The sequence below is a fragment of the Mauremys reevesii genome, linkage group 5 (genome assembly GCF_016161935.1).
Source record: "Mauremys reevesii isolate NIE-2019 linkage group 5, ASM1616193v1, whole genome shotgun sequence".
Taxonomy (NCBI): Eukaryota; Metazoa; Chordata; order Testudines; family Geoemydidae; genus Mauremys; species Mauremys reevesii.
Genome location: NC_052627.1, coordinates 120,742,278 through 120,754,082, shown reverse-complemented (window position 1 = coordinate 120,754,082; position 11,805 = coordinate 120,742,278). Strand labels below are relative to the sequence as shown.

General features: G+C 41.7%; 1 long non-coding RNA gene across 2 annotated transcripts; it reads left to right on the top strand.

Moving 5' to 3' along the window:
* Positions 1-946: 946 nt before the first annotated feature.
* LOC120405503 lies at positions 947-10,471 on the top strand. Of its 2 annotated transcripts, XR_005598602.1 has the most exons (4): positions 947-1,106; positions 4,023-4,136; positions 4,227-4,387; positions 9,613-10,471. It is a non-coding gene; the product is annotated as an uncharacterized LOC120405503 (long non-coding RNA). The 2 variants fall into 2 exon arrangements; XR_005598601.1 differs by having other exon boundaries at positions 4,023-4,387.
* Positions 10,472-11,805: the final 1,334 nt, after the last annotated feature.

The following is an 11,805-nucleotide window of genomic DNA, read 5'->3' as shown; positions in this document are numbered from 1 at the left end:
TTCCCCTTAGCTAGCCAGTTCCAGTCTCCTTAGGCTGCTCATCCCAGTTCCAGTCTCCCTTCAGCCACCCACCGCACCCACATTCCCAGTGGCTCCCAATCCCAATCTCCTTCCCTGGGCTCCTCACCCTATCTCAGTGTCCTCTTCCCCCAGTTTCTTGTCTCAATCTCTTTGTCCAGCCCATTCCAGTCCTTTCCCACACCTTGGCCCCTCTTCAGATCAGTCTCCTCTTCCCAGTTAACACCTTCCCCCCTTTCTCACAGTCTCTCAGTCCCAGTCTCCTTGCCCAAGCAGTCCCAGTTTCCCTCTCCAGTTCCTCGTGAGATCTCGTTTTGTCTACTCCACCTACTGGCTCCTAGTCGTCCTCCTCCCACCTACCGGCTTTTATATATATATATATATATATATACACACACACACACACACACACACTCTCTCTCTCTCTCTCTCTCTCTCTCTCTCTCTCTGTTGCACCCCTTCTGCTCCATCCCCTGAGCAATCTGCTCCTAGAGGTCAACATTTCTACAGCTCCTTTGGAGCTCTGCCTGCCTACCCTCTTCCCCCACCAGCCCCAGGAGATCCAATACCTCCTGTCCACTCCAGGGAGGAGCACATCTGGAGCATGTAGCCAGCATGGTCAGCTGGGCAGTTGCACTCAACAATGGAGAGCTGCTATGTGTGCTTGCCAAACCAGACAATCAGCAAAAGAATTTCAAACATTTGCGGGGCTTTAAAGGGGATGTAGGGACTTCTGGTCTTCATGACACCTGGGCAGTGGAGTTCACAATGGTGACCAGAGTGGTCAGTGTGGGACACTGTGGGACAGCTGCTGGAGGACAGTCAAGGTTGATGTAACTAACATAAGAATGGCCATACTGGGTCAGACCAATGGTCCATCTAGCCCAGAATCCTGTCTTCCGACAGTGGCCAGTGCCAGATGTTTCAGAGGGAATGAACAGAGCAGACAATCATTGAGTGATCCATCCACGGTCATCCACTCCCTGCTTCTGGAAAACTGAAGCGAGGAGCACTCAGAGAATGGGGTGTCTACACTTGCGCTGCATCAGCCTAAGTACATCAACCATGGTTCTACGCCGCTCATGGAGGTGGTGTTGCTATGTCGGGGTAATGGGGCGCTTGCATTGGTGGGAGACAAATTTAAGTGTAGACAAATGCACAACTAGGTTGACGTAAGATGCCTGGCATCACCCTAACTTTGTAGCGTAGACCTGGCCTAAGAAGTGTCGACTGAGCACATGCAAACTATTTTATTTATTTTTTTCCGAATATTTAAAATTTCACCACATTTGGGCAGATTTTCATGGGTTGGCAAAAGGCACATCCTAATTTAAAGGCCAACCCCTCTGCCAAAATTTAAGGCCCTGCTTCAAAGCATGGAGGTGCCAGAGCCTTTCAAAGAAAAGGTCACCAGAATTTAACATGGGCAAAACAACTTATTTTTCTTTAGCCTCAGTCTTGGAAATGGCTGAACTGTTTTGGCTGAAATTATCCAGAAAATTCAGCCAGAGGCTGACATCCTGCATAGAAAATTTCAGCCCTAGAAGTTAAAGTTTGGCAAACAACAGCAACTGAATACATGGTCTTACAATAAAAAGTGTTGGGCAGTCTTAATAATAGGTGGTGCTACTACCAACCCTGCCTATAATCCAGTACCTGCCTATAATCTAAATAGTACTGCTGCTATGTTGCTAAATTGTGCTATGTTTTATCAGTGCCCATGGCTTTTGCTTTACTATTCTTTGCAGTAATAGAAGTACAAAATCACACTGGGGCACATGCAAATTAACACCCTAATTTATGTTGTCCTGCCCTGACCTGTGGCAGTTTGGGAGTGAGATTCACAAAATGGGGTGGCTATCACTTCTTAAATATCTCACTGAAACACACTGCAACGCCTTTTAACACTGGAATGAAATGCCTCAAAACTGCATAACAATGAAATCATAATAAAGGATTCTAACTCAATTATATGTGAGGTGCAGCCATGTAGAGAGGTTGCTGGTAGGGCTAAGATGAAAAGTACTGTAGCATACTTGTTTTTTCACATTAGTCCTACGATTAATCTTCAGTTTTTACTTGCTCCATCTGTGAGTTTGGCCATTTTGGTGTTAAGTGAATACAAGTAGTGAATCATTAAAATGTTTGCTGTCTCATGCCTGCTCCCAGGCTCCCTTTCTTTAAAGTGCCTCTAGCTTTCTTTCCTGCTGCCCTTTCTCTCCCTCCCAAATCTCCATTAATCAACAAGCTCTCTCTCTTCCTTTCTCTGGACCTCCACTCACTTTGTCCCTCCTGTCAGAGGACTCCCTTACACCCTGATCACTCTGTCCCTCCCTCCATGCTGGCTATAGTCACATTCAGTATTTGATGAACACAGTAAGTTATGCCTTTTTTTCCCCCCTGTTAATGTGTATAAGCTGAAAAACATGTCCCTAGCAAAAATGTAGGGAAAAAAGTCTGAAGCCTTGAAAATTATTTGAAGAAATTAATGGAATTTCTCTCCAGTTTGCAAATGTAAGTTGTTTGCTATGTGTTTTGTGTTATGGTGTAAGAAGGTAGGTTTCTATGGAAATGGAAACATGGACACATCAGGGGATGGACTTTTTAAAGAAGAACTGACCACCAAATATGTACTCAGCATGCTGAGCTCTTCTGAAAATATGGCCCTAAGGCTTGCTGTGGTAAGGATCAAAGAGTTCTTCATTTAAGGGAAAATGTGCCTTGTTTTTAAAAATGTTCCAGGGGAGTCTTCTAATTTCTAAGCTCCCAAAGAGCCAGTCTTTCAAAAGAAGATAGAAAGCCACCTACTGCGACAATCAAAGACCACTGCTGGTGTGGCAGAGCACTGATCAGAGTAGGGCTGTGTTATGACCCACTCGCGTGTTTCCTTTGCAGCAGGGCACCTATTGGCAGTGCTGCAGGAGCTGTGTTTCAGAGTAGCAGCCGTGTTAGTCTGTATCTGCAAAAAGAACAGAAGTACTTGTGGCACCTTAGAGACTAACAAATTTATTTGAGCGTAAGCTTTCGTGGGCCAAACTAGACAGTCTCTACACAAAAGAATAAATGGACAGAAATCTGACATCAGGAATCATAACATTCAAAAACCAGTGGGAGAACACTTCAACCTCTCTAACCACTCAGTGACAGACTTGAAGGTGGCAATTTTACAACAAAAAAAACTTCAAAAACAGACTCCAAAGAGAGACTGCTGAACTTGAATTAATATGCAAATTAGTTACAATTAACTTAGGTTTGAACAGAGACTGGTAATGGTTGGGTCATTACACTAATTGAATCTATTTCCCCATGTTAAGTAACCTCACACCTTCTATGGGTCATCTCAATTATCACTTCAAAAGGTTTTTTTAATAGCTCATCTCAATTGATTGGCCTCTTACCTTGGTATGGCTACTTCCACCTTTTTCATGTTCTCTGTATGTATAAATATCTTCTTGCTGTATGTTCCAGTCTATGCATCCGATGAAGTGGGCTGTAGCCCACGAAAGCTTATGCTCAGATAAATTTGTTAGTCTCTAAGGTGCCACAAGTACTCTTGTTCTTTTGACTTTCAGATAAGTAATTGCAAAAGCTTTAAGTGTCAAGGCACTAGAAAAATAAAGTTTAATAGTTTTTCAAATAGCTTATAAAGGTGATTTCAAAGTTCTGTTGCTAGTGGCTAGTTTGTACATCTCCTTTCATGATGCTTTTGAAAACAATCTGGTTCACGTTTTTGTATGATGATGAAAGTCATGTCAATTAAATGGTGTAACTGTCTAGATAAATGGTTCTTTTCTGCATGTGTCCCTTGTCTATATCACAACTAGTAGGCATAGTAGACCACTTTCAAGCATTCTAAAAAACCACCATTCTGACTAAAGTTGCCTCTCACAGGAGGCCTGATAAATGAATCCTAGATTATCCTGTTCCAGGAGATCATATAGAATATGGGTTTTTTTTTCAATTTTTATAATTTAAAATATCTTAATCCATTGTTTTTTTCCTAGATTTCAGAACATCTGCCACTTGTTACCTTGCTGCTCCAGCAATGCCTATATTTCAGGATCCTGAGATAGATGTTCCATAGACCCAAGGGCTAGGGCAGCATGGATCATAATGTGGTATTCATCCTATAGTAAGCCATTTAAACCAAAAACAGTATTAAAGACCCCAACAGTAATCCTTGTGTCTCTGTGTAACCTTTACTACAGACATAAATTACGACTAGAGAACAAAGACTACTTGGACAGAACCATGTAGGACAGCCCTGCAGAACCTACCTGCCCCTTGGACCTTCTTAATGGAGATTGAGAGAAACCCAGATTATAATACAGGCCTCCAAGATCTGAACTTCCCCTACAAACCCAATCTAGTAAGTAACACATCCTTTGGCAGGTCTTACTAATTAAGTGTAATGGAGTGTTTTCCACCCCTCTGCTGCTTTCTCGGTGGCCTTCTCCCTTCACCCAAGCAGAATTAACTCCCCCTCCCTTTCTTGTCTGCTTTTTATAATGAAGGCTAAGTCATTTAAGAAGGGAGACTACTAGACCCATCTTGAAACTCTCTGCTATAACATTACAGAAACCTGGTAGGCAAACCTTTGCCTGAGAACAGAGCCAAACACAAAGAGATTATTTGGTGGCAAGAGAAGTCACTTTTAACTGTTCCTCAAAGTTAAGCACTAAACTCACTTGTTAAGGTCACTACTTAGGTCTGCTGTGATACAGCCTGTCACTTCCCCTACCAGGCAAGGCCTTTTGACACTGATAACAAATGGCACTCTGTCTCCATTACTGCTGGTAAATTCCTAATTATGAAGATGGATAGGGCTGGAGTCTCCATTTAGGGTTCAGACATTGCTTTGAGAACTGGCCCTTTCTCTTAAAATACAGATAGAGAAAACAAGGACAAGGGAGCTGCAAGGTATGAAAGCAGTTGTTATTTTAAGGGGGCATTGTCAACTGGAAATCTAGTCAAATGTTTTGGTTTTTTTTTTCAGATTATTTTCCATGCCATTGATTCTCTCTACCACTTTTGTGTGGTCCTACAATCACATTTTCCTATTATATTAAATGTTTTTCCTCCCCTGTTGTTGTGAGACAGATTCCCACAAACAGAGAGAAATGATTGACCCTGTTAGGTGGTGGGGTGTGTGTGGAGAACAGTGAAAATGGCTATATATTCTCTAATCACTTCCAGTTAGGACTAATCTTAAATTCTACTTATGAAGGATCCAATATTTTGCTAGACTACAGAGGGATGCACTTTAGTACATCCCACCTAATATACCATTTCTCATCTCCAGCATTCATAGCCAAGCGTTTCTTGTAAATACTTTCATTTTTCAACACAGATTGAGACAGTGAGGTTGGATTTACTCCAGGGGAAGAGTAATAACCTAGAATGTTGTGGTTTCTCAGATGAACTTACAGGATTTAGTATGTAATTATTTATGAATTATTCAGAAATCACTGTTCCCACTTACAAGCTGGGAATATTGTGTTGTTATAAGCAGAATGGAAACTGCTTTGTGCTCACTGACACTTTATCCTGCCCCAAGAGTGTCTGTGCCACAAATGTTATTTCGTTGAATGAGAAAGGGAATCTGGGGGAAAATTAGTACACCTCTACCTCGATATAATGCGACCCAATATAACACAAATTTGGATATTTATCAGAGGGGTAGCCGTGTATTTGGATATAACGTGGTAAAGCAGTGCTCCGGGGGGCGGGGCTGCGCACTCGGGTGGATCAAAGCAAGTTAAATATAACGCGGTTTCACCTATAACGCAGTAAGATTTTTTGGGTCCCGAGGACAGCGTTCTATCGAGGTAGAGGTGTATGTGATCATGTAAATAAAGACTATTCTAATACATGCATGCACAGGGTCCTAAATTATATTGCATAGGCAGTCTTAATTTTGGCATTTCCTATCTTTTGAGTGCTTGACTTGCTCCCTCAATGCTCTTTTAACATGTTTTGGGTTAGGGAGACAAGGTGGGTGAAGTCATGTCTTTCATTGGACCATCTTCTGTTGGTGAGAGAGACTTGCTTTCAAGCTTACTCAGAGCTCTTCCTCAGGTCACTGTGTAGCTTGAAAGCTTGTCTCTCTCACCCACAGAAGCTGGTCTAATAGAAGATATTACCTCACCCACCTTGTCTCTCTAATATCCTCAGATGAACTTTGCAACAACAACACTGCGTAAACATGTTTTGTTTGTAATTTCTTAAGTTTATAAAACAGCAAAGTGGAAAAGAAATTCATCATGTGGAAACATAGACATTAACATGGGCCATCAGCAGGGTTGGAATCTTTACCTCCATAGCACAGATCTCTGACATTTCAGCTAACTGATAGCAGGCTGACTGGCCACTAGACAAGGATGAGACACACACTTTGCCAGTGGGTTTCACAGATGTTTGTTATAGCAGAGGAATAGCAAGCTGCAGGTATAAAATTATAGAAATGTAGGACTGGAAGGGACCACAATAGGCCAACTGATCCAGTCCCTTGCACTGAGAGAGGACTAAGTATTATCTGGACGATCCCTGACGTGTTTTTCTGACTAGTTCTTAAAAACCTCCAATTACAGAGGTTCCACAATCTCCCTAAGGTAATTTGTTCTAGTGCTTAACTATCCACATAGTCAGTAAATTTTTCCTTATGTCTAATCTAAATCTCTTGCTGCAATTTAAGCCCATTGCTTCTTGTCCTTTCCACAGAGGCTAAGGAGAACAATTTACCATCCTTCTCTTTATAACATTCTTTTAGGTACTTGAAGACTATCATTATGTACCTCTTCAGTCTTCTCTTCTGCAGACTAAAACAAATCCATTTTTTTCAATCTTTCCTCATAGGTCATATTTTCTAGATCTTTAGTCATTTTGTTGCCCTCCCCTGGACTTTCTCCAGTTTGTCCACATCTTTCCTGAAGTGTTGTGCCCAGAACTGGACACAGTACTCCACCTGAGGCCTCATCAGTGCTGAGTAGTGTGGAAGAATTACTTCTCATGTCTTGTTTCCAACATTCCCACTTATACATTCCAGAATTATGTTTGGCAATTTTTTTGGCAACAGTATTACATTGTTGACTCATATTTAGTTTGTGATCCACTGTAACTATATAGTGGACCTTGGGTTCCATTCCAGGTTCTGGAAAGGTGTGTCCTCTAGTGGTCACAGACCCTTCTGCCCCTTTCTCTCTCCCCCCAAAAGTCTGACCTCTTTCCCCCTGTCTCAGACCCCTCTCTCTTCCCCCAACTCCCAATCCTAGCCTGGACCCTGGGCTTCCTGTCCCAATCTACCCCATCATATGGTTCTTTCCCCTTCTCGATTAATTAGATTCATTTCTCCTCTTTGTTCCCTGGGTACCAAAAGAGAGACAGTCTCCCTGCCCTCAGGACCACAGAGGCCTGCCCAAGCTGGAAGAAGCAATTGCAAAGGAAGTCCTTCTCAGCCCCAGTACCCAAGATGGAGTATGCTCAGTTGCTCTGTGGGGATGGTGTGTGCAAAGTTCTGTTGGCACATAGAAGCTGTGAGGGGATTGAGCAGGTCCAGTACAGACCGATTCTTCAGAGAATTTAGCTGCCAACCTTTTAACAAGTCTGGACTGGGAATGTGTGAAACGAGATTTTTTTTCTAAGGCTTATAACTTGGCCAGGGTTTCTCACTGAGACATCCTTGATACAAAGGCCACATTTCAAACCCCTTCTCCAAAGCATGGAGGTGCAAGAGCATTTCAACAAAATGGTTGTATGATTTTTTTCTAACGTGGACAAAACAACACATTTTCCCCTAGGTTGGTCCTCAGAAGTACATGGTTTCAGCAAAAATAGTGTAACTAAATTCAGCCTAAGGCAGACAGCTGACATAGAAAATATCAGCCCAAATGGTTAAAGACTAGCAAAGTTATAAGAGCCTAATAATAGATCTTATGCTGGAAAGTGTCAGGATACCTTAAGTATAAGCATCACTACCTAAGCCACCGATAATGAACAATAAAATTGAACCTTGGTAAAATTAATCTTCAAAAATGTATTTCAAATGCTATACAGCATTTGCTGTTTTAAATTAGTTTTTCCAATGGTCCATACAGCTGTTCATATGCATTAGAATTATTGCAAGAAATGAAGGAAGCAGAAAAGGGGAGCAGGGAGAACCAAGTCTCAACTTAAACTCCCCACCCACAAAGGCCAGGAAAAGTAAAGCTGGGTGCACTTTTTCAGCCAAAACTTTTTTTAGTGAAAAATGCAGATTTGGCAAACAGAATTTGTATCAATTTCACCAAATTGTTTAAGTAAAAAAATCTTAAAAGAAAAATTAAAAAAAAATCTAAATGTTTCCACATTTTTGGATCAGGACATTTTGATTTTTCAGTTTGAAATGATTTTGTTTAGAAATTTCCTTTTAATTTTATTTAATAATTTACAAAACTCTTCAAAATTAAAATGAAACATTTTGTTTTGGGTTAAACAAAATGTCTTGCTCAACCCAAAACAATTTTTTGATATGCCAAAATTTTTTGGTTTTGGTTCAACCCAAAACTCCTCCCCATCCCTCCCGGCCCGATATTTTCAGAATTCCTAGTGAACCAAAAAATCCATTATTCATCCACCTATACAGCAAAAGAAACTGTAGCCTCTTCTGTTGTTTGATGAGACGGTCTAGCTGAAATTTTGGAAAACATTTTGAAGTCTGTGTTTGCTATAAATAGTATTTTAAAAGTTATCACATTCAGTTATTTATTTTTCCAAGCTCTTGTTACAGGAGAACCTATGCCCTTCCATTCTGGCAGTTAGTTATTTTTTGCCCAACATCAGTGCAATACAGGGTTTTTTTTGTTTTTGTTTTTTTAAAGCTACACATATTTATGTCCTCAGGTCCCTCTCAATACCAAACTTGATGTAGGGATACGTTTTGTAATAAATAGATTGTTAACATACAGGAAAATATTTTTCAAGTATTGTCCAATGACCAAACATCCATGAAGCGTGTGTGATAATTTTGAGTAGAGTGGTTAGAACATGAAGGGATGCTTTCTTCCATCCTGTGAAATTTCAGAATGTTTCACTGTGGCAAATGGGTGCAGCTTTATTTTAATTTCCACTAAAGAAACCTTTCCAGGCAATACCTGGTCCCATAACTGTAACCAAAAGGTGGCAGCATATTGTTTGCTATTCCTTTTCTCTCACTTTATGGAAACACTAGCAATGAGCGACTCAACTTTACTCCATCAATCTGCAGAGATGCCAGGAAGACTGGTATAATCATGCTGAGTAAGGCATGCAGGTGATGACTAATGTAAATTCAGCTGTTTGTTTAAAAGAAAGGTGGGAATGGAATGCATTCCCATGGAATACAGGCCTGTTATCTCAGTTGGTTCAATGGTTTGCACCTCATTTGTTAGGCTTTTGGCACAAGATTGGAAACACCTCTGAAGAAAGGTTACATTTTAGCTCACTGTGAGTCTGCTGAGGTAGCTTCAGGAAGAACATGTCCTTTACTGCTTGTTAATTAATCTAGGCATCGTAAACAGACTATGAAAAGCCTCAGGTGTGTTATTGATCTGTGAGACTTGTGCCAAATTTTGTCCCTAGTGCCCACCTTGGATAACTGGACTGGGTGCTGGTGACCTCCCCAGGACCAGGTCAGGGAGGAGGAGTCCTTCACGCAGAAGTATACAAGAATGAAATGCTGTGAATATACCAGTCAAGGTTTTGCTGAATGACTGCATCTGTTTAAAGGCTTCCTGTGCTCCTGAAAGATATGCAAATGTCCAGTTCCCAGCTTCAGTGGTAAGGGGCATGTGTGTGTATGTGTTCTGGACATCACTTGCTCTCTGGACTACAGCAATGCAATGAATCTGGGCATGAAGCCAGCAGCCCTTAGGAAACTCCAACTAGTACAGAACACTGCAGCATGACTCCTCAGCACACAGGCCAGCGAGAGCACAGGAGCCTTGTCTTCCATGTCCTCTGCTGGCTTCCCACAGACTATCGAGTCCAGTTCCAGGTCTCAGCCTTTGCCTTCAAGGCTCTCAGTGGCCTGGGCCTAGGATATTTAAAATATCACCTAATGCTCTGGGATGAGGACCATTGTTGACAACTCTACTCCCCAGACACAATGGAGCTTTCTACCACGGGGTAAAGCTTGTCTGTGCCAGAGACAGTTTTCTCAGGTGAGGTTCACAGACTGTGGAACAAGGAACCAAGAACCATCATAAACATTACCACTTTCTGTACTAAGTGCCAGGTGCACTCCTTCGACCTGCCTTCTCTAACTTAACCACAGAGCGATGGGTGCATGTGTTTAAAAAAAAAAAAATCCCTCAAAGTGTTACTGTGACAGTGTACCCAATAAGGCTTAATGGGGTGGGTGTGCTCATAAATGTATGTATGATATAACTGGAATAGGGTTTTGCTACATATGCCATGTAACATATCTATGTAAAGGTTATGATCTACTGGTTATGTTCATCCTAGTTGTATGCAGGCACCATTTGTGTGTTCAAAGTTGTGAACATTGGCTGTATAATTGCTTGATTTCTAAGTAGCCTTAGTTAGAATGTTTGGTCACTTCTTGGGAAAGGAATGTGCAAATTAGGTGCTCAGTCCGGAAGCACTTAACAGACAAAAGAGCTTGGAAGGCTCCAAGCCACATAAGAAGTCTTCCTGGAGACATACAAGATACCATGTGGAAATTGGCTTCTGCCTGTAACGATTGAGTCATGCATGGACATGTGACCTGCCCAGGTGATTCCAGAACTCCATCTTGGAGCTGGTCTTTGCATAGGAGTGAGGAGGGGGGTCTCCACCCACAAGAGAAAGTCTATTTAAACCCGTGAGAGACCCCTCCATTTGGTCTTCAGCTGGCTAAAGAAGGAGCCTCTCCACCTCCCCAGGATACTTAAAGGAAACTGGAACAAAGGACAGTAACTACAGGGGGTGTGAGTGATTGCTGTACCCAGGCTAAAAGGAGATTAGTCTGTAAAAGGGAGCATTCTGGAACTGGTGGGGATCCTATCTGTATTTAGTTTGATTAGACATAGATTTGTGCATTTTATTTTGCTTGGTAACTTACTTTGTTCTGTCTGTTACTACTTGGAACCACTTAGATCCTACTTTCTGTATTTAATAAAATCACTTTTTACTTATTAACTCAGAGTATATATTGATACCTGCGGGAGCAAACAATTGTGCATATCTCTCTATCAGTGTTATAGGAGGCGAACCATTTATGAGTTTATCCTACATAAGCTTTATACAGGGTAAAACGGATTTATTTGGGTTTAGACCCCGTTGGGAGTTGGGCATCTGGGTGCTAAAGACAAACACACTTCTGTGAGCTGTTTTCAGGTAAACCTGCTGCTTTGGGGCAGGTAATTCAGACTCTGGGTTTTGTTGAAGTAGACAACAGTGTCTGGCTCAGCAAGACAGGGTGCTGAAGTCCTGAGCTGGCAGGGAAAACAGGGATAGAAGTAGTCTTGGCACAGACTTGGCACAGGGGGGTTTCTGTGATCCAACCCGTCACAGTTATACTGAACAAATAAATCTTCCCCTGCTTTTTTTGTTCATGCAAATATATGGGGGGAGGAGGCAAGATGAGAATTACTTCATGAAGTGTCTTATTTCTTTAATTGCTGCTGTGACAGGTATGAGTTAATACAATTTTCACTGTGCCAGCATGAGCAGATTTCAAAGCTGCTTGACTGTTGCTTTCTCTATTTCCCGTCTCTTGCTGAACAGCTGGTCTCTAGAAACAGAGGAAATGTTTCCATTGGGAGATTTCAA